This window comes from Neopsephotus bourkii, unplaced genomic scaffold (assembly GCF_033783945.1).
Source record: "Neopsephotus bourkii isolate Nb327-2 ecotype Australia unplaced genomic scaffold, CSIRO-AGI_Nbou_v1 NB_821, whole genome shotgun sequence".
NCBI lineage: Eukaryota > Metazoa > Chordata > Aves > Psittaciformes > Psittacidae > Neopsephotus > Neopsephotus bourkii.
The window spans coordinates 506,097-527,651 of NW_026901317.1; the positions used below are offsets into that span (position 1 = coordinate 506,097).

The window sequence follows — 21,555 nt, forward strand, 5'->3', positions numbered from 1 at the left end:
GTGTTTCTGAAAGTTGACAATATATTTTGCAAAAGCAATGGCCTGAAGACAAGTTGAATAAACACTATCCTAATCGAAAGACCATATTTATAGTGCACTTGGACATTTATGACAGGGAAGAACTGGTAAACTACGTCAGACTTCTTTTTTCTAGTGGAGTTATACTGTTAAATATTAACAAAAAGGTGAGAACAAATATTTTTTTAATCCCTCATTTTCAAGAATGCTGTATTTTTTGTTAATTTAAGAAACAAAGACCATATGGGAGACTAGTGTGTAAAGGTCAATACTGTTTAGGAAAATATTTTCAGGATTCAGAGGCGTATTGTTTAAAGGAATGACCTAATAAATGCTTCATGAAAGTAAAAATGTTTTAAAGCAATAGTGATGTCCAATTCAGAAACCCCTAAATGCACAGATTAAATGCCGATTCACTGCTGCTAAAACTCAGGTTTACAGTTCATAAAACTCTGATAAGCATGATAGTCTTTTTAGATAAAATATTCAGTTATGTATTTTACCAACTATGCAAATATTACAGGCATAAAACACTGCAAAAGATCTTTATATTGCTATGTGGAGCTTTCAAAGATAGATTATTAAGCTACCAATTTAATAATACTTCTTATAGACATTTTGCCCTTCTCATGGAGTTGCATGCAATTATATAAAAAGCACAAACATATGTATTTCCATATGCTTTGGCAAAGTTATATACATTTTCTTCTGTGCTTTTTTTCAAAGATAAATTCTCTGGATTTATGACATGTCACCTGTGCTATGTTGTCTTTATAGTTTTGGAAGTAGCAGATTTATCCTTTCCAATTACTTCACAATTATAGCAGGAAACAGTAGTATAAAAACTACAAAAATCAGCTGTATTTTAGCTATTGATTTTTACTATAAATAAATAATCATTCAACCATTAATCATAGAATCATAAAATTATAGAATCATAGACTAGTTTGGATTGGAAGAAACCTTAGAAGGTCATCTAATTCAACTTTCCTGCAGTGACATCTTCAACTAGATCTGGTTGCTCAGAGCCCTGTCCAATCTGACCTTCAGTTTTTCCAGAGATGGGGCATCTGGGCACCTCCCTGGGCAACCTGCTCCAGTGTTTCACCACCCTCAAGGTAAAAATTATTTTCCTTATATCTTCTAACTCTACCCTCTCACTTTAAAACTATTACCCTGTGTCTAACCACTACAGGTTCCATTAAGAAGTCTGTCTCTGTCTTTCTTATAAGTCCCTTTTAAGTATAGAAATGCTGCAATAAGTTCTCCCCAGGGCCTTCACTTCTTCAGCCTTTCGTCATAGGAAAGGTGTTCCACCCCCCTGATCATTTCTGTGGCCCTCCTCTGGACTTGCTCCAGCAGGTCCATATCTTTTTTGTACTGAGGACTGCAGAGCTGAACACCGTACTCCAGGTGCTATTTGAGCAGAGAACAGTAAAAGGGTAGAATCACCTCCCTTGACCTACTGGCCACACATCCTTTTGTGCAGCTCAGGTTACAGCTGCTTTTTTGGCTGCAAGTGAATGTTCTTGCTCAGGTCCAACTTTTTATCCACTAGTACTGCCAAGTCCCTCCTTGCAGGGCTGCTCTCAGTCCCTTCATCCCCCAGTGTGTATTGATATGGGGGGCTGTCCCAACCCAGATGCAAGGTGTGTCCCTTGCCATGCTCAACTCCAGCTGCATCTTGGCCCTCCTGACCGTCCTGGGTTCAGCAGTAGCAGTCATTTTTCTCCTTGGTAGCTGGTGCAATGTTGTACATTGGTTGCTGGACTGTTCTTATCTCAGTCTGGGGGGGGTAGAAGCACTGTCTGTTGCAGTCAAAGTTTGAGTAGCTGCTGTACTTGTTGCTGGGGGTGGTGTAACTGCTGTGCTTGGAGATGGAGTAGCTGTGCTGACTGTTGCTTTGCCCTCAGATCCAGCGACATTTTTTTCCTTTTGAAGGTGCTAGACAGCATTGAACAAGGCCCTGTAAGCATAGGCCAAGACCCAGTACATTGCCATGATTTGTCCGTCTCTTGTATGGCCAGAATGGCCACACACCTCATTTAAGTGTTTTACTAATTCTTCTGGATTTTGCAGTTGTTCGGTGGTGAAATTCCAAAGTACTGGAGGGGCCCACTGACCTAGATACTTGCCCATACTGTCCCACACACCCTGCCACTCATGGCTGTCCAGCCTTGGAGAAAATCTCTTGGTCCTCCTATATCGTCGTTTAACCCCAGACAAGACCCAAACCTGACTCTGCTTAACTCTTGAAAACAGACAAAATGGTTGTGGGCAAAATACACTCTGTATGCTTGCCAACATGGTGATCCCCATCATAATCAGCAAGCAAGTCTCAACAGCATTAAAACGCCATTCCAAAACTTCAAAACTCTCAAATGATGTTGTAAATGGTCTGGGGGGAGGGGGGGGAACTGGGAGGGTAAAAGAATGTCTCTTTCACAGATTGACCACCCAAGAAGGAGAAAAAAGATGTGTAATTGCTAAGCACTTTTATTATATACCTCCTAAAGTATAAAGGTGGTGACCATACTGGGAACATAGGCCAGATCAGTTTCATGATCAATAATTCTATTGTATTACAAGTCATTACCATAAAGTACAATGAGACAAAAACCTTAGCCCAAGCCCCACACTTGAAAAAAACTAATACAGCAAATACTGGCTGGAAGTACGGTACGTTATACTGAAACTGTGAGATCAAGAGGAACAACTTTGAAAGACAGTAAATCAGCATTGTGATGAGTGACGATTAATCTGGACAGATCTGTCATTATCTCAGCCCCTTGTGCCCCACATTCGGCACCAAAAAAAGAACTGCCGTGGTTTAAACCCAACTAGACAGCTTGTGCACTCACTCCCAGTGAGTGGTGCTGGGCTGGAAGTAGTCGAGGCCTGTGTCCCCTCCTGGGGTCTCCCCCCCTTCCCCGCTTCCAGGGGGATGAGGAGGAGAATCGAAAGAATGCAACTCCCACAGGTTGAGACAAGAAAAGTCCAACAAACAATGTACAACAGAAATCACCACCGCTACCACCAACGACAACAATGATGAGAGAAAATAACCAACAATGATAAGAGAAAATAACAAGCGAAGAAAATATAATACTACCCGCTGAAAAACGAGTCCGACCCAGAAGACCCCCTGTCCTTCCGAGTAACTCCCAGTTACATCCTGGGCATGATGTGCTGTGGTATGGAATACCTCTTTGGTCAGTTTGGGTCAGGTGTGCTGTCTCTGCTTCTCCCGGCTTCCCCTCCCCCCTGGCAGAGCATGAGGCTCACAAAGTCCTTGGCCAAATCAAAACATAATTTTTATCAGCTCTGTTCCCAGGCCGAAAGTCAAAACACAGCACTGCACCAGCTACCAAGAAGGAGAAAAATGACTGCAACTGCTGAAACCAGAACACTGACCCCACCCCTACCAACTAAGCAACATCCCTATTCTCTTCCCAGGATACCTGTCCCTACTTCCACTGCCTGTGCATATCTTTCTTGCCCTTTAATTTGACCAGCATGTGTCAACTTACCCATGCCAGTCTCTTGGCTTCCTTTCTGATTTCTTACATCTGGGGATCCAGAGCTCTCCCTCTATGGAAAGTGTCCTTAAAGATCAGCCAGTTCTGTTCTGCTCTCTTGTTCCTTGTGGTAGTTTCCCAAGGGGCCCTATTGACTATCCCCTTTAAGAGCTGGAAGCTTGTTTTACTGAAATTCAGGGTCCTGACTTTACTCTTTTCCTGTCCTGTATTCCTCAGGACTCTGCACTCCACCCCTGCATGTTCACTGCAGCCCAGGCTGACTCTAATAATCTAGTAGGTAAAATATAGCTGATTATATGTTCATCCTAAAAATAAAACTTACTGTTTGCATCCAAACCAGGGTAATTTCTGAGTTCCAGTTTCACATGTACTTTTGGTCTGCCTAAGATTGGGTGCTGACACAAAGTAACTTTGATGTGGCTACCCCTCTATTCTCTGACAATTCTGGTTTTATCAGACACGTAACTATTCATAACAAAATCTTCTTATAAATCTTCACAAGAAGCTACTAAGAATATTCACTATATGTTATGTGCTGGGTTTGGGTTTTTTTAATCTCTCTGTGACCTTCCAGCTTAAATAAGATGGCACTCTGCTTATCAATGGCAGAGACAGACAATTTCAACTAAAATTATTCTACTTTCTCCTACCTTATACTTTGACCTTGGATAAAAAGTAATTGCAGCAATATATAATATGGTTTACAGAGAGACAGCTTCAATAATTTTTATTAATATATATTTTTCTTGTATTGATTAATAAAAAGATATTAAGAACATCTTAGATACCTCTTAGCCTTGTAGTGTGATTAGTTCTACCTCTTTGAGGTTTTCAGAAGAAATCAGTCATATGGCAATTATTCTCTTATTTCATTATTTTGAAAAAATGAAACACTGTTTTTGTATATAGTTTAATATTACAGCTTTAGTGTTGATAACATATATATGTGTGTATATGTATATATATATACACATATATAAGTTATATATATATAGTATTGATAATGCACCTGGGTCTGAGCAACCCCATGTACACCTACAGGCTGGGCAAAGAACAGATTCGGAGTAGCCCTGTGGAGAAGGACCCGGGGGTGTTGGTTGATGAGAAAATGAACATGAGCTGGCAGTGTGTGCTTGCAGCACAGAAAGCCAACCGTATCCTGGGCTGTATCAAAAGGAACGTGACCAGCAGGTCAAAGGAGGTGATCCTGCCCCTCTACTCTGCTTTTGTGAGACCTCACTTGGAGTATTGTGTACAGTTCTGGTGTCCTCAACATAAAAAGGACATAGAACTGTTGGAACAAGTCCAGAGGAGGGCCACGAGGACTGGAGCACCTCCCATATGAAGGTCGGCTGAGAATGTTGGGGCTGTTCAGCCTGGAGAAGAGAAGGCTGCGTGGAGACCTCATAGCAGCCTTCCAGTATCTGAAGGGGGCCTACAGGAATGCTGGGGAGGAACTCTTCATTAGGAACTGTAGTGATAGGACAAGGGGTAACGGGTTAAACCTTAAAGAGGGGAAGTTTAGATTGGATACAAGGAGGAAATTCTTTCCTGTTAGGGTGGTGAGGCACTGGAATGGGTTGCCTAGGGAAGCTGTGAATGCTCCATCCCTGGCAGTGTTCAAGGACAGATTGGACAGAGCCTTGGGTAACATGGCTTAGTGTGAGGTGTCCCTGCTGATGGCAGGAGGTTTGGAACTAGATGATCTTCAGGTCTTTTCCAACCCTAACTCTTCTATGATTCTATTCTATGATTCTATGATGAAATTGCTCTTGAAAGAGTAGAACAGAATTAATAAGATGTCTGGAAATAGTCTGTTCAGCAATACTTCCTGCAAGATACTTCCTGCAAGATACTTCCTTTCTTGCACTTTCAGGTAACTGGGTTTTATACCATAGGGATAAATAAACTAAAGATGCTAATATGGGCATATGCTTATACTTTTGTGTTTACTTGCTCCATAATTTAATAAAATACACATATATATGTCTTGTATGTCAACACAGTCAGACATTTGTCTATATCCCACTTCAACTTAAGCAAGTAAGGAACATACCTATGGGAACTTCATGGAAACGTAGGTTTCTACATAGTAAGTGAAGAGAAAATCTCCACAAATAAAAGTCAGATATTGAATGTATTTTCTCTCTACTAACTTCATAGGGAGCTTAGGGCAACCCTACTGCTTTTTCGAAGTGTCTTATTTTGATACTTATATAGGTATCACTGTAGGTATGGCAGATGGGTCAAGGCTGGAAAAAAGTTAAAAGGAGAGGTTTTGGCCACATCAGCTTTTCTGTGAGAGCTGATTTCTGTGCAGGAAGAAAATGTTTTACTTCTTCATTCTTTTTTCTGATCCTTTCCTTTTCTATATCCTTTGATTAACGCCTTAATCAGTGAAGGTTCAACAATTCAGGAATTTTGGTTTTATACTGCTGCAAAGTCCAGAGGATTTAGAAGTTTTTAATGAGAACCACTCATGAAGAACTGTGGCATTTTTTCCCATCCCCACATAAAGTTGTTGGCATTGTTGGATGTTTTTATACAGGCAAGCAACATTGTATCATTAATAATGGCATAGAGTAGAACAATTGACAGCCATAGGTAAAAGGTTATTGTTGTTACGATAATCTTACTAATGTGTAAATCTAATAAGATAAAAAAGGATACGTGACTGAGAACACAAACACGAGCACTCTAGTACCTAGATTAGACCAGGGCAATGCAAACAAATATAAATGACATCTTTCTTCCCTGCTGTGGCCATCCATGTCCAGGAAAGTTTTACGCCAAAACAGGAGGTAGAAGTTTCTCCAGGAATCAACATCTTAGGAAAGTTTCTGACTTTAAACAGTGTTTAACATTATACGCGACTTCCCAAGAACTCTCACACTAATATGCTTCTTAAGAAGTATGTTGAATTGGTGTACCCTCTGATAGTTGTAGTTGCTATCACTTCCTCTTCACTTTTATATCTGTTTTTGCTTCTGAAACATTCCTTAATAAAAAGAAGTGGTGAAAGTTGCTCAAAGGTAAGCATTCAAGGAAAGCTTTTCAGAAGCAGTTAGTCTGTGTGAGTCCTCATGTACGGAACACTGGACTGAGCTTAAAAACTGTTGAAAACGTTACTTCTAGCTCCCTCAGGAGCTATGATGTCTTCCTAGTATTTAGTATGATTATATCCCTAAAGGAAAATACAGCCCACAGTTAACATTCAACCTTGTATGCTGGAATCTACATCATGCAATAATAAACAGAAATAGCTTATGGGAAAGGGTATATAACTATAGATAATGTGGTAATCTGTTTCCACACCAGTCTTCTAGAAATACAGAAAGTAAAATGCTTTTGGTTTAATTTAACTATGTGCTTTAAAAATTTTTCACTTCTACCTTAGGCAGCATCACATAAAAATTCCCATTCTGAACAACATGACAGCATCAGAGAAAGGAGAGAAATCAATGGCAGAGAGTACATGAGATGTACATACTGAGATGAATAACATAAAAAATAATCACTTATGTATACAAATAGACAAATAATACTACAAGAGGGGTACCAAAACCATGGTATAATAACAGAACAATTTGGGCTTTAAAGAGGCTCATCTCTACTACATTCTGATATAATTGCTGATAATGACAGAGGTTTGTAAATGTTAATGACCTGTCATAAGGAATAAAAAGAAAAAAATTGAGACATAGAAAGGTAATTCTATTTAAATCAGGACCATTAAAGTGACATTAAATAAAAATATCATAAATAACAGCCATATTTGTTGATGTATCAATATAAATAAGATAAAAATTAATATGGATACTACTGTGAAATAAATTTACATTTCTGACCCTGTTTTTAAATTATTTTTGGTTTGTTTTTTTTTTTTCCAAATCTGCCAGATAAGCAGGATCCTCTGAATTTATATACAGTAACATCACTATTCTGAGGTGAAGAGGTTTGACCTAAACAAAGGAATGGATATTATACATGTATACGAACTTTAAGGTTCATTAGGGATTAGGTAAATGCTAAACTTTTGAGCTTCTTGGCAGTAATTTTTCACATGACTAGAAACAAGACAGATTCACTGGAGGTTTTATGGCATCATTAGCCAATACTCTGCTAAAAGTACATTTCAGCAGTTTCAGTTTCTAGTGTAATCCTTGCTCATAGCTTTAGAAAACGTGCCTGTTGGTGTACAGATCTAGCTTCTATGGACTTGCATTAAATAATCATTTGATAACATACAAAACTAATATAGGTGCAGAGATTAAAATGTCATCTTATTCTACACAAGAATTCTCCTATCTGTTAGATCAAAAAGGTCACAGCTGATCGTCTTCATTCTTCCTTGAAAAATTTGTTCTTTATTCTGTTCTGCAGTGAGGAACAGCTGCGTATGAGTATGTCCACAAAAAAAGAATAACCTGCCTAAAACCTGATAAGGCACTGGCTTGAATTCTTCTTTAAGAGAAAAAAGAATGTACAACATCTTATATAGATATTGAGTAAAATAGAGGCCTGGGTTTTTTTTGTTTTAAGGGGATGTTGTGTTTTGTAGCAGCATGACGTAAAACAATAGAAAAAATGATGTGGTACAAATTGTGGTACAAATGTATCTAATCACTTGCAAGACTAAGATGCATAAATTCTTGGTGATGTTCTTAATATCTGTTTGTGGTTTTGGAGCGTCTTGTTGATCAGATTAGGGACATTTGTATCCTTGGTACTGATTGCTGAGAGTCCCTTTCCTGCATATTTAACCATTTAGTGGAATTATAGAATGGTTAGGGCTGGAAGAGACCTTAAAGATCATCTAGTCAACTGTCACTCCTGCCATGGGCAGCGGCACCTTTTGCTAGATCAGATTGCTCAAATATACATTCAACCTGATGTTGAACACTTTTGATGATGGGGCACTCACAACTTCTCTGGGCAACCTGTTCCAGTTTCTCTGAACCATCATCATAAAAAATTTCTCTTTGTGTTAAATTTAAATATACCCACTTTCAGTTTAAAAGCCATTGCCTCTTGTCCTGTCATTACAGGTCCTGGCAAAAATTCTTTCTCTGTCTTTCTTATAATCCTCCTTTAAAGTATTAGAAGGCTGGAGGAAAATGTCCTCAAAGCCTTCTCCAGGCTGAACAACCCCAACTTTCTCAGACTTTCTTCATGGGAGTGGTATTCCCCACCCTGAACCATTTCTGTGGCCCTCCTCTGGGCCTGCTCTGACAGGTTCATGTCCTTCTTGAACTGGAAACTGCAAAGCAAAGTACTGTGCAAAACACAGTATTCCAGGTGGAGTCTCTTGAAAGCAGAGTAAAGGGGAAGAATCACCTCTCTTGACCTGCTGGTCATGCTTCTTTTGATGCAGCCAAGTATACAGTTTGCTTCCTGGGCTGACAATGCATATTGCCACCCATTATACAAAAAAAAAAAAAGTGATTACAAGGCTTTTGGATTCAGCAATGGGAGACAGGTACTTAAAAATAGTTACTTTGGTACTGAATGTTAAACTATTTAGGAGAAATATGTCCACATATCTAAATAGAAGCTCAACCTGAGTGACATAGTGGATGAGTAATGTTTAAATGCATGTTGTAGGAAGATCAGCATACTGAATTGCCCATATTGAGTGAGTGAAAACACTGAGAGTAGGAATATCCTGAAAATGCTTTTTTGCTGTCAAGATTCAGGCTATATCTACAGTAGCAAGATATTTTTCACAGAAATTCCTATTCTTCTGTAAGAATTGACCAATAAAACAAAACCATTTTTGATGAGAACTCTGCATCTACAATATGCCAGTTGGTTACTTGTTTTTCCTTTGCGATAGATATATTTGACTTCTTGGATAAACATCATGGACGTTGTTCAAAGCTATATGGAAGATCAAGCATTTCTGTGTTATGTACTGGAGGGCATTTAAGGAGCACCCAGAACAGAATTTCCAATTCAGTTTTCTTTATAGGAAGTTTGTTTTTTTTTTTTTTTGGGGGGGGGGGGAGAGGGACAGGAAGAAAGTGAAAAATAATAGCTCACCTTCATCAGACCTCATTAAAACTGCTTCAAAACCCAACCAATGAGTGGCATGGGGTGATCAGGAGAATTTCTTCAAAAACATATTTCTGTTCCAAAATACAGTTTAATTTAGATGTGGCCTAAGGCAACTCAGGTTGGACTAAACCTTTATGCAACAAAGGCAAGTGTTTCCGACAAATTCTTTTCTGAACCTCAGTTCAAAAATGTTGTGAATTAATGTTACTATGGGATTTGAATTCACAATTACTTTTGTGAGTCTGTCCCTAAGAGTTAGCTCTCTTTTATAATTTATTAATCTACTTAAGCAATTAAAGCTTCAAGTTCCAAAGGTGCCAAATTCTCGACATGATTTCTGCATCCACTGATAAACCTGCTCTTGCCTTTCATGTGACAAGATCAAGCTAAAAAATATGCTATGTCTGATAATGGAAAAAGAGTGTCTGGGTACTAACCACTGCTATGTTAAGTTTTCTATGTCCAGAAATGGTTAATTAAGTCAGCTACAGTGTTTAGAAAAATTGCTGTATTATAGCTGTGAAAGACTGCAAAAAGAATATCTTAATTTTCAAAAAAAATATCATAGAGTCATAGAATCTAATCTAAACCTATGCTCTTCTATTTTAAAGCCATACCCTCTTGTCCTGTAACTACATGTCCTTGTAAAAAGCCGCTCTCCAGATTTCTCGTAGTCCCCCTTTAGGTACTGTAAGGCTACTTATGAGATCTCCCTGGAGCCTTCTCTTCTTTGTGCTGAACAAGCCCAATTCTCTCAGTCTGTCTTCATAGCAGAGGTATTCCAGCCCTCTGGTAATATTCATGGCCCTCCTCTGGATTCGCTCCAACAGGTCCATGTCTTTCTTATTTTAGAGGTCCCCAAATATACCAGTGTTGACAAAAAGAAGATATTAAATCAAATGTTAGACAAATTGTGTTTATATGTTTAGTGACTTACAAGGGTGTAGGACATCATACACGAACATAGTAATTGATTGATACTTACGTGATAAAAGACGTGAGGGATTGTTTCATTAGTATTCATATTTTTAAATGTTAATACATATATTTAAAAGTTTAAAAATGATGAAATAGAAAAATTTTAATTGTCCCTACAGTAGATTTTTACAGAAATGTTACAGAATATTTCGCTTACATTTCTAAAAATCCCATAGTAACTAAGGCTGTGGGTATGGAATATTTAAATATACTTTCTTTATTTGAAAATTGTAAATGGAGAAAAATGGTTATATATTGCCTTGCCCTCAAGAAAGAGTTTATTTCTATAAATAATGATTTGATACTATACATATGCCAAGTCTATACATATGCCAAGTACTGGTTTAATCTGAATTCACTTTCAGTTTCTAATTAGACATCTGTTAAAGCCCGTAGCAGGAAATCCAATAGAGTTGTGTAGTATTTTGTCAAAGTGATTAATGATTCAGTGTTGAAGTATCTGTAAATGGAGCTCTTATGTGAATTATCATATAAGTTGAAATGAAGCTCTTTTGCTTTTATGAAAAATGTTTCAAATTTGTATTATTACTGGCAATTACAGCAGGAAAACATCCCCTCAAAAAAAAAGATCAAATGAGAAAACTTTTTCTCTTTTTTTTTTTTTTTTTTCCCATCATTCCCTAATTGGAATACTCATGTTCGAAGTAACTGCCAAAACTAATGAAAAACATATTTTCTCTCTTTATCTCTCTAGCTTTTTCAGAGTCCAAGATTTTAATGAAAGTATGCATAAAAATCTTAGCTGTACATTTTCCAAGTTAATGGGAAAATTTGTGAAGTACCATTAATTATTTTTGGTACTATTTAATGAGTTCACAAAAAATTCTCTTGTATTGAATTTTTTTATTCTGACGATTATAAGTGAAGGATGCATATTATTTATATAATCATTTGTAGTTCTTCAGGAAATCAGCAGAAATTCAATATGATAATTAAATATCACAGCTGAGTTAAGCAAGGCTTTTTATTGCCCTCATGTTTAAAGCATTTTTCAGTGTTTGATAAACCTGTGTCTTATACTGGGGGGGCTTGATTTTTAAAAAGGCATTCTGGACTATAAGGACAAAACGTTTCATTTGTCATACGTACATAAATAAATAAATAAATACATCATAGAATAGTTAGGATTGGAAAGGACCTTAAGATCATTAAGTTCCAACCCCCCTGCCATGGGCAGGGACATCTTGCACTAAACCATGTCACTCAAGGCCTCATCCAACCTGGCCTTGAACACTGCCAGGGATGGAGCATTCACAACCTCCCTGGGCAACATATCCCAGTGCCTCGCTACTCTAACAGGAAAGAATTTCTTCCTTATATCCAATCTAAACTTCCCCTGTTTAAGTTTTAACCCATTATCCCTTGTCCTATCCCTACAGTCCCTAATGAAGAGGCCTCCCCCAGCATCCCTATAGGCCCCCTTCAGATACTGGAAGGCTGCTATGAGGTCTCCACACAGCCTTCTCTTCTCCAGGCTCAAGAGCCCCAACTTTCTCAGCCGATCTTCATATGGGAGGTGCTCCAGTCCCCTGCTCATCTTCGTGCCGTTCTCTGAACTTGTTCCAACAGATCCATGTCCTTTTTATGTTGAGGACACCAGAACTGCACACAATATACCAAGCGAGGTCTCACGAGAGCAGAGTAGAGGGGCAGGATCATCTCCTTCGACCTGCTGGTCACACTCCTTTTGATGCAGCCCAGGATATGGTTGGCTTTCTGGGCTGCAGGTGCACACTGCCAACTCATGTTCATTTTCTTTTTGACCAGCACCCCCAAGTCTTCCACAGGGCTGCTCTGAATCTCTTCTTTGCCCAGCCTGTAGCTGTGTCTGGGATTGATCCGACCCAGGTGTAGGACCTTGCACTTGTCATGGCTAAACTTCATAAGGCTGGCATCAGCCCACCACACAAGCGTGTCAAGGTCCCTCTGGATTGCATTCCTTCCCTCCAGCGTATCAACCGAACCACACAGCTTGGTGACATCAGCAAACTTGCTGAGGGTGCACTCAATCCCACTGTCCATATCAGCGACAAAGATGTTGAACAAGACTGGTCCCAACACTGATCCCTGAGGGACACCACTCGTTACTGGTCTCCAGCTCGACATTGAGCCATTGACCACAACTCTTTGTGTGCGGCCATCCAGCCAGTTCTTTACCCACAGAGTGGTCCATTCATCAAATTGATGTCTCTCCAATTTAGAGACAAGGATGTCGTGTGGGACAGTGTCAAACACTTTACACAAATCCAGGTAGATGACATCAACTGCTCTACCGCTGTCCATCAGTTCTGTAGCCCCATCATAGAAGGCCACGAAACTGGTCAGGCAGGATTTCCCCTTAGTGAAGCCATTCTGGCTTTCACCAAGAACCTTGTAGATTTTCATGTGCCTTAGCATGCCTGCCAGAAAAATCTGCTTTAAGCTTTTGCCAGGCACAGAGGTGAGACTGACTGGTCTGTAATTCCCTGGGTCATCCATTTTCCCCTTCTTGAAAATGGGGGTTATATTTCCCGTATAAACAAACAAACAAACAAACAAATAAATAAATATGTCACAGAAGTTACCATAGGTGTTGTGCTCCCAGTAACTAAAACAAGGATTTATGACAATCTGTTTCCTCACTTTACAGAGGAAGTCACTTGTGTTCTGTCATGTGAAATTCCGTTCACACCTCATAGAAGGCAGATGGTATACAAGGCTTTTTCTGCTGCTCAAAAAAAAAAAAAAAGTGTTTTTCCAACAGTGTGTAGCTAGTGTGAGGCAATACTTTCTCTTACTCACCAAGTAGATGGATGGTACTAAGTGCTACAACTCTGACCGCAGTTCTTGTGTACCTTCCAAGCAATTTTAAAAGGCAGTGACCTTTAGAACTTGCAGTATGCTTTTTTTAGAATGGGAATTGTTCTTTCTTAGCAAAAGAACAGAAAAAAAAATTACAATTGTTTCCAATTGTGAAAGTACATGGTGAATCAGAGAGAACACAGTGTACAAGGTTAAAGTTCCATCTGGTTTATTGGAGCAAGCTCAGTGGTGTTCAGCAGGAAATCAACAAGTTCCATTTCGTATTGATTGTGCTTTGGAAGGTGTCATATTTAGAGTAGCTTATAAAAATGTATGGCCTTTTAAATATTCATATAAGCTACTCAACATACTTGACTTAAACTAGAAAACATGTCAATATCAGAAACATTTTTTTTTTAATTGAAAGAAGAAAAAAATGATTAAACAATGCTAAAAGAAAAAAATCTTGTATTTATTAACACCAAAGAACATCTGAAATCCCCTATCTGCCTAAAAAGATATATTTGAAAGGAGTCTTTGAAAACTGCAGTACATCCACATTTATTAATAACTATATGCAATGTAGGAAAAAAATGCTATATAATTCCTTTAAAAGTCACTCTGGAGAATAACAATACTTTTGAGCACTTAAATACATAGAAATTTTAAATTTGGAAACAGACACAAAAAAACATCCTACTTGGTAAAATATTTCAAACCTTATTGGCAAGAAAAATCCCAAATTTTATTATTTTTTTTAATATTTAAAACCAGGATCTGATACTACTGCGAACACCAGTTATCTCTCACTAAGTTATATGATTAGCATGAACAGATCTGACACATTTTCTTTATCATTACAAATTGCTGGAGACTCAAGCTTCCTATAGGCACTGAAATGCAAATTTTTTTCTTCACAGCAAGTGCCTGACTTTAACCACTTTTTTTTTTTTTTCTCAATTAGCAAAATCACATATTTTAAAACATGTAAATAACTAAACCCAAAACAAGACAACAGAAACAAAAGGCAGCCCTTCCAAAGCAAAGCAAAACTGAAATGGATATTTGAAACTCTTCTGAGAAAACAAGCAAGAAAGATATTCCTGCACACTGAACATTGTGATTGTTCTGTAATCCAGCAAGTAATGCATAACCTGCACACCTTAGCATCCACAATGCTTTCTGATACAACTGGACTCTGACAGCAGTATTAATGCATTGCTTTCCTTTTTGCATAATATCTGCTTCTCACGTACTGTGGTTATGTACTTACAGAATTAAACTTGTGTAACAGATCAGAAGTACTTAAGTGAAACCAAAAAACTTAAAAGATTTAATTGCGTGGATGAATTTGTTCACTGACAAATTTCATGTTAACCTGGACTTGAGAATAGAAGACTACAGCATAATTTAAGTCATAGTTATCTAAGCATAGTTATGTAGCATAAATTATAGCTTAAGTTAAACTATAAGTTATGGTCTGCATTATAAAGATCAACTGAGCATTGATTGCTATATCAGATGGACTAATAGTCACTCACTATGTTCAGGTCCTGCATACTGTGAAGCAGCCTGGTGACTTATCATTCAGTATAATAAATGACATGGTATCTGCTCTACAAGTCTTTGACCCTAAAGACCTCTTCAGCTCCCTGTAGCTACTGTGGTAAATAATTTTTTCATCTGGAAGAAAAAATTTGAGAAAAGCAAAGAGGTCTCAGTTCTGTGGACAAGAAAAGGAGCCATGGGCTGAGGTGTAAACCTTTAGCATGATGTTACTAAATAATATGATCGGGACAGGGTTCTTCAACAAAAACGGGCCTTGAAATAATTTTACTTTGCCTGTGCAAATGTTATTTGTCACTATTTTCAGTATGACAAAGAGTAACCAAATCACTGATCTACTGCAGGTGTAAGCCCTTGTAATACATATAAACCACAACAGAATCATTGAAACTACTAACTTCTATTTTAGCACAATAAATACAAAGGAAACAGAACAAAAAATAAGAAATTAAATAACCAGGTTGCTCAAAGTCCCATCCAGCCTGGCCTTTAATAATTCCAGGGATGGGGCATCCACAACTTCTCTGGGCAACCTGTTCCACTGTCTCACCACCTTCACAGTAAAATATTTCTTCCTAATACCTAATCTAAATCTACCCTCTTCCAGTTTAAAGCCATTTAATGTATACTTTCCAAGTCACACCAGGATGCCCCTGCATGTTCTATGCCATGAGGGTGGATTATCAGGACCAAAAGAGGAGCCTTGCAGGCAGAGGATTTGGAGAGCTCAGGGATTTGTGGATTGCTGGCCATAGCTGTAATACCAGACCATTAATATTTCCATGACAACATACTGTTACATTTATTAGAAGTATCCCCTGTCTTTATGATACTTATATCATCATTATCTCATTACTGTAGTGGTCTACTACTATGGTTTAGTTTATAGTTGAATATTGCTAAAAGGTAGTTTTATCTGCTACATCTGTGCTTATTACGCAAGCTGTTGATCAATGTAAGCTATTATAAATTATAATATAAACCTTATGCAGCTAAAACTCCTTTCCTTACTAGGTAATACTGCTGTAAATTTTTCCCCTGCAAAACGTCTTTCCTTGCTAGCTAAGATGCTGTAAACTCTTTCACCCCAGCTTACACATTTCATGCACAATACATAACTGCATCTGCATACTTTATGATACTGAAACTTTTATGGACATCAGTTCCTATTTGTACCTCCTGTGAGGACCTGTTTCTTGCTACATGGTGCTATTGTCCTTCGTAAATGTAGGTGATTGAAGGTGGAGAAGAATCTCACATGTAATTCTTTGTCCAGGAGTGACTGAGATCCAAAGTCCTGTTGTCTCTTTGCATGGTAAAAGATCTCAGAACAAAAGCAGTAGAGGGGGAAGATCATGTCACTCACTATAGCCTTCCCTTTGATCCTTCTGTTTACAAAATGTGAACAGTGTAAAAGTACCTTGAAAACAGGATTTACACAGTTTAAGAGCAAAGTTACTAGGAATAAGACCATGCAGGACTAATGAGCTACTATGCCAAGCATTACTACACTTACGACGCAAATGATGCTCCTAATACACCTTTGCTGACTGAAGTCTCCAGTAAGTGGGGCATTAGTCTGATTCTTATTGCTACTTAGTTGCTACCTTCTGATTTTCTTTTCTAATGTAATTTTTTTCTCCTTAGGATTTTAGACCTTTCCATAGCAGGAAGGGTATGTTCCATCTTAAATACTGGAGTGGCTGCTACTAGCAAACCAGATATTCTTCTGTCTGTGTTTTTACTTTTCCTGTAGGGCTTTAGCTCGCTTATGCTCCCACATATTAACAATTACTTTATCCATAATCAATTTTTCTTATTAAAATTATCCATGGTCACACAGCTGTGCTGATCAGATGACTCCATGAATCACAGGTGGATTAAACTCCTTGGGTGAGAGTTAAATGATGGACTTCAATGTAGTTGCCAAAACATAGCTCTCTAGTTTCATTTGAAGATGTGAAAATTAAGATGAATATCTGGACTCTACCTGCAGTAGAGGCGTCTCATAAATCATGTGTCAAATCTGGTAGTGACATATGGATATCTAGGATGCCTTGGAGTGTTTTAAGTGGCCCTAGATACCTCTGTTTAAGCAATTGTCTTAGAGTCATAGAAACATAGAATAGTTAGGGTTGGAAAGGACCTGAAGATCATAGAACCATACAATCATAGAATAGTTAGGGTTGGAAAGGACCTTAAGATCATGAAGTTCCAACCCCCCTGCCATGGGATTGGAACTAAACACTCTAAACCATATCACCCAAGGCCTCATCCAACTTGGCCTTGAACACTGCCAGGGATGGAGCATTCACAACCTCCTTGGGCAACCTATTCCAGTGCCTCACCACCCTAACAGGAAAGAATTTCCTCCTTATATCCAATCTAAACTTCCCCTGTTTAAGTTTTAACCCATTGCCCCTTGTCCTATCACTACAGTCCCTAATGAATAGTCCCTCCCCAGCATTCCTGTAGGCCCCCTTCAGATACTGGAAGGCTGCTATGAGGTCTCCACACAGCCTTCTCTTCTCCAGACTGAACAGCCCCAACTTTCTCAGCTGATCTTCATATGGGAGGTGCTCCAGTCCACTGATCATCCTTGTGGCCCTCCTCTGGATTTGTTCCAACAGTTTCATGTCCTTTTTTATGTTGAGGACACCAGAACTGTACACAATACTCCAAGTGAGTTTGTGTCTATGGTGTCAGATGTTTGCTGTAATATTTGACCAGTCTCCTGTTAGGAAGTCACGATGAGTCTGCAGTGGAAGTTGCTCATGGGATGTGAATTTTGTTTTATATAAGGTTTTAGAAATATGTACTTGGTGTTGCTGCCACTTAATTCAGGGCTGTGGATTGCACGCTTTTTGCAGAAAAATTATGCCAGGCCAAGGAAACCTAACTCCTGAAACTCTTTTGTTCCATGTGTTACTCCAGAAATTTTAGCATATGGTGGTCCACACGGAAGTCCTCAGTTGGAAGCTCAGGGAGCATACCATGTTTTAGGAATCCATACTTTTAGTGAGAATATTTGTGACAGTCCCTATGACAATTTTGGACTCCTACTAAACAGTAAGAAATCACCTGGTGTGGGGAAGTACACTACAAGCGTACTGTATCTGAAAGGTTATAATGCCCTGTCCCAGAGCAATTCCTTAATTCTGGAAGGATATTTATTTGGCTGGCTCTGAATGTAGCATCTTCCACAGGTTTTCTCTTTCATTGCTTGGGCAAGCCTCAAACTCTTATATTATAAGAGGCTGCAAAATTATTGGCACAGAAGCAACAGAGGTTATTATGACCTCAATTTGAATTTGCTCTCTCCTGTGGGAGGAAGCTGGCACTGGGAACAAGGTGGGAGATTCTCCCATCAGACTCTTCAAGGCACCAGCATCCAGAAATTCCAGGGTGAGAGTGCCTGTATATACATTGAACTATGCTGTGTTTCTCTTACATACACACTTAACTGGATGAATATCACACATTGTTTTTCAAAAACACCCTAAACTTTTGCAAGGTTAAAACTGAGTGCTTATTTCAGCCACCTTGTTGAACAGGCTGAACTCCAAAATCTAGATGATGGTATCAGTTGCCATGTTTTGCTGTTAACAGGAACAGTTTTTTTGATGAGGCTTATTTGCTGTTCTATCCAAATTAATTATAGCAAGGCAGAATTATTCAGGTCCTAAACATCAGGCCCTAGGTTGCAACCATTTTGACTAACAGCTACAGAGAGGGAGACAAGTGCATAATGTTGTTGGCAGTAATTTATTTCAAGACAAGAAACAACAGAACATGACAGAGAACACCTGAGCCTTTGTGATCAGAGAATGAGGTCTATGAATGACAAGAACCATATCTAGGTATTTACAACCCACTTTTTCCACTTTTTTTCCCAGATAAAAAAAGAAATACTAACTGAGCTCTTTCTAAATTCCACTAACGGAAATTAATCCTTTTCATACTCACGCAAAATAAAACAAGTACACTCAATCCCTTCTCCACATACATATAAAATTAGACATTTGGCTTTGTTTCTGCAGTTTCATTAACTTTTGTGAGTGTATCTTCCATCACCAATTAATTTGAGATTGTAGTGGTTTGACCCTGGCTGGGAGCTAAGCCTTATGCAGCCTCTAACACCCCATGATCCCAGCAGGATGAGACCAGAGGATAGGAAGAGCAAAAAGTCCCCAAAATTGTGGGTCAAGATGAGGATAGTATAATAAGTAAAGGGAAGAGAAAGAGGAAGTAAAGGGGAAAAATGAACAAAACAAGTGATGTAAAGGCAATCAGCCATCACTTCCCACAGTAGGCTAATGCCCAGCCAGTCCCTACACAACGGCTACCTACCCAAAACCCTCCTTCTTTTTAGTTTTTATAGCTAAAGACAACTATATGACATGGAGTAACCCTTTCATCATTTTGGATCAATTGTCCAGGTTATGTGTCCTCCCCACTTCTTGTGAACCCCAAGCTTTCTCACTGGGGGCAGCATGTGAAACAGAGAAGGCCTCGACGCTGTGTAAGCATTGCTCAGAAATAGCTAAAACACATGTGTTATCAATGTTGTATTGATCAGATACTTCAAACATGCACCATAATGGGCAGCATGCTATGAAGAAAATCACCTCCATCCCAGCCAGACCCAGCACAAAGGAAAAGTAAATGTGACCTTCTTTGTACAACTGGCAGACGCCTCATATTTGCAAGCCCTGGTCCTCATGGGTGACTCAATCAAAAAATCTGCTGGAAGGCCAACATAGCAGGCTGTAAGCAAAGCAAGGTGTTTGTGGAGCACATCGTTGACAACTTCTTGGCACAAGGGATTCAGGAATGGACGAAGGAGAACACTGAAGAAACTGATTTTTACAAATAAAGAACTGTCCAGGAAAATGAAGATTGGTGGCAGCTTTGGCTAATGTGACCATGGAATGGTGGAGTTCAGGATAAGGAAACAATGAGAAAAGGAAACAACGAGAAAAGGAAACTATGCAAATAGCAGGATCACAAGCCTGGGCTTCAGGAGAGTAGGCTTTGGGCTTCAGAAGAGTAGATTTTAGACTTCAGGGACCAGCTTGGACAAATCCCAGGAGAGAAGGGAGGTCAGGAGAGCTTGTTGATTTTCAAATACCACCTTTTCCAAGCTCAAAAACAGTCCATCCAAATAATCAGGAAAGTAAGTATCTGTTCAACATCATTAATGATTTGGATGAAGGGACTGAATGCACCCTCAGGAGGTCTGTAGAACATACAAAGCTCAGAAGAGTATTTGATAGACCGAATGATTGTGCTGCCCTTCACAAGTACCTCAACAGGCTTGAGAAATGACCAAGAAGGAACCTCAGGAAATTCAGTAACTGCAAATATGAAGTTCTACGCCTTTGAAAGAATAAATGTATGCACTAGTAAAAGTTGAGGGCTGACTGACTGGAAAGCAGCTTTAAGAAAATGAGCTGGAGTTGTAGTAGACAGGAAGTTGAACATGAGACAGCAATGGGCCTTTGCAGCAAAGGAGAGCAACAGCTCCTTTGGCTGCACTAGAAAGAGTGCCAGGAGGTCAAGGAAGGTGTTTCTTCCTCTCTACTCTGCGCTGATAAGACACATTTGGAGTACTGTGCCCAGTTCTGGGCTCCCTAGATGTCTTGGTTTCAGCTGGAATAGTTTTGTTTGGGTTTTTTTTTCATAGTAGCTGGTATAGTGCTGTGTTTTGGATTTAGTATGAGAACATATAGTACGCTGGTGTTTTAGTTGTTGCTAAGCAGTGCTTAATCTAAATCAAGGGCTTTTCCATCTCTCATGCTCTGCCAGTGAGGAGGGGCACAAGAAACTGAGAGGGAGCACATCCAGAACAGCTGACCTGAAGTAGCCAAGTATATATGAAATATTCCACACCACAGAACATCATGCTTAGTATAGAAACTGGGGGAGTTGGCCAAGACCCACTGACAGCTACTTGGGGATGGACTAAGTGTCAGGCAGTGGATGGTGAGCAATTTTATTGTGCATCACTTGGTTTTTCATTGGTTTTATTCCTCTTTTCTCATATTATTATTATTATTTATTGTTATTAATATTATTATGTATTGTTATTATTGTTATTGTTATGGTTATTATCTTTTGATTTATTTAAATTACTAAACTGCTTTTACCTCAACCCAACAGTTTTACCTTTTTCTGATTCTCTTTCCCATCCCACTAGGGACAGGGTGAGGAATGAACAAGTCGCTGCGTGGTACTTAGCTGGTGGCTGAGGCTAAACCATGACACCAGTCCATGACAGACATAGACATGCTGGAGCAGGTCCAGAAAAAGGCAACAAAGATGATAAAATATTTGAATATCTGTCATATGTGGGAAGACTGAGAGAGCTGGGACTGCTCAGCCCGGGGAAGAGAAGAATCAGGAGGGACCGAATCAGTGTATATTAATGACCGTTAGGTAAAGAAAACAAAGTCAAACTCTTCTCAGAGGTATCCAGTGACAGAACAAGAGGCAGTAGTCACAAATTGATCTACAGGAAGTTCTGATTAAATGTAAAAGAGGCAAAAAAAGTCACAAAGGGGTTAATCAAACTCTGGGACAGGTTGCTCAGCAA

General features: G+C 39.0%; 1 protein-coding gene across 1 annotated transcript in view; it reads right to left on the reverse strand.

The window, feature by feature from the left end:
• LOC133213451 (T-cell activation Rho GTPase-activating protein-like) overlaps positions 1-21,555 on the reverse strand; it is a 651,891-nt gene that overhangs the window by 227,055 nt on the left and 403,281 nt on the right. The window lies entirely within an intron of this gene.